At 36.1% G+C, this 2,380-nt stretch overlaps 1 non-coding gene across 1 annotated transcript; it reads right to left on the minus strand.

Annotated features, from left to right (window-relative positions):
- Positions 1 to 1,164: 1,164 nt before the first annotated feature.
- Positions 1,165 to 1,298, minus strand: LOC115068619. Its single transcript, XR_003847951.1, has one exon. It is a non-coding gene; the product is annotated as a small nucleolar RNA SNORA70 (small nucleolar RNA).
- Between the last annotated feature and the right edge of the window lie 1,082 nt (positions 1,299 to 2,380).

The following is a 2,380-nucleotide window of genomic DNA, read 5'->3' on the forward strand; positions in this document are numbered from 1 at the left end:
TCTATAAGGATATTCCAAGTGTAATTAACACTTAAATTACAAAACTCAACAAAGATTGACTTCCTCAGTGTATCTTCCAAATTCACTGAGGATTTGAGTAAAACACAGAGAATTGGAAAGGAGGATTTGTCCCCTTTGCTTTCTGCCTGCTTGAGCTGGGAAATCACTCTTTGATGCTTGGGCTGAAATTTATAAAACTAGCTAGCCCCCTTGGTCCTCAGGCTTCTAAACTTGGGCTAAAATTCCACTGTGGGCTTTTTTGAACCTTCAGTTTTCATATAGTAGATCAGAGGACTTTTTAGCTTCTACAGTATGTGTGTGTGTGTGTGTGTGTGTGTGTGTGTGTGTGATTCTATCTCTTTACCTTCTATTAGTTCTGTTTCCCTGGGGAAACCTAATAACTGGATGTTCTCCAATTGAGCATAGAGAAAAGCTAAATTAATGACCATATATCCATACTTTGAGCATGGAAAACTTTGTGATATATTGAACTGGAGAAACCAAGACATCTAAAAGTTCATTATTATGAACGGTTTTCTAGAAAGATATTTTAGAATATACCACATTACAACTTACAGTTGACACTTCATAGATATTTTATATTTATAAGTTTAAGAATTCCTTGGAAAACTGAAGATAATGCCTCACTTTAAGCTGCATGTATACCATTTAAAAGATCTCTTTTTACAATATATAACTGTCTGAACATGGGGTACAAAGTAGCATGATCATTTTTGATTGGATATGAGATTTATTACAGAACATTTTAAGTGTGTTGGTTAAATTTAGCATGGTGTAAGTTCCCATGAGTGCAAGACTTACCACATGTCCAGGGGGCCATGACTGGGGATATATTTAATCCCACAGTTATCATGGTTAAGCCACGTTTCAGCTAACATGTTTTCAAATTCGTGAGCTTTAAGCCTGGAGAAGCCCCACTTCTTTGAAATGTGTATCTTCTGGTGACCAGAGAACTTAAAATTGGCCCTACAGAAGGCCTTAATCACATGTACTTTATTTTGTAGCATGCTTCAAATGGACATCATGACCTGACAAATGTGAACCTTGATCACTGAGCCCTGGGGCTTTCCAAAGTCACACTGAACATGTATCTGGAGCATAAACTGAAATAGTAGATCGTACACTTGAAGAGCCTCTGAAAATCTTTGGCTGCAGCATGCCTTCGGGCAATCCATACAAGTAATTTGCTACATGTACTACCAAGGACACTGCTATTTAAAGTCATTGCACTCAGACCTCCCTGAGGAAAGGAACCTGCTCAGCTCATTTGACTACAGAGTGATTTTTAAATACAATATGAAATCAGTCTAGTTAACATGGCTATCATATCAAATATTTAGTATTTTGTGTGAAAATTTTGAATTTACTTTCTTAGCAATTTTGAAATGCATGCTCTTCTATTATTGGCTATATTCTCCGTCCCATGAACTTCTGTGTCCCTCACCACTATACTCCATCACTGCCAAGTCACTGGTCTACTTGGATTTTTATCATTATAAACTAGTTATATGTGCCAGAACTCTTGTAAGTGGATAATGTAGCATGTATTCTTTTTCTGTCTGGCTATTTTCAATCCACATAATTATTTTGACTTTAATTTTTTCTGTGTATTATTATTTGACTTCTGTAAATAGCTGTTGTGGATATACGATGGCTTTACCACTTAACTGTTTAAATTTGGGTTGTTTTCATTATTTAGCTACCATAAAGAAACTGTGAACATTTGTGTATATGATCAATATGAACATACACATTAATTTCTCTGGGGTTAATACTGAGGAGTGCAATGGGGGATTCTTATAGAAGGTATGTCATTTTTACATTTTGATGGACCTATTTAGGTTGATTTTTTAATTGTTTCTAATTATTATATTTGCATAAAAGAAAAATTAGGATCAGAAAATATAACAAATGATGCAAAGCTTATCCAGAAGCAGATGCTAGTAATTATTCATTTCTTTCTGTGTCGTGCTGTGGATCAGATCCGGAGCATCAGTCATGTGAAGCTGGCACTCCGCTACGGAGCAGTAGCTCTAGCCCAGCTATTCACTTTTGAATTGATGCCATCCTACACTCATTATTGTTGATGAATGTAAGTTAAACCTAATTCTATTTGGTTTGAAATCTTCCAATATTAGTGAATTATGCAATAAGAAATTTCTCCAAAACGAGAGTTTTAGTTTGCTTATTTGTTGTGATAAACACCATAATCAAAAGGAGTTTCTGGGAGGAAAGGATTTATCTGGCTTACACTTCCATACCACAATCCATCACTGAAGGAAATCAGGGCAAGAATTCTAGGCAGGAACCTGGAAGCAGGAACTGAAGCAGAGACTGTGGAAGAATGCTGTTTGCTGGC

This window comes from Nannospalax galili, unplaced genomic scaffold (genome assembly GCF_000622305.1).
Source record: "Nannospalax galili isolate Female #2095 unplaced genomic scaffold, S.galili_v1.0 scaffold191, whole genome shotgun sequence".
Lineage (NCBI taxonomy): Eukaryota > Metazoa > Chordata > Mammalia > Rodentia > Spalacidae > Nannospalax > Nannospalax galili.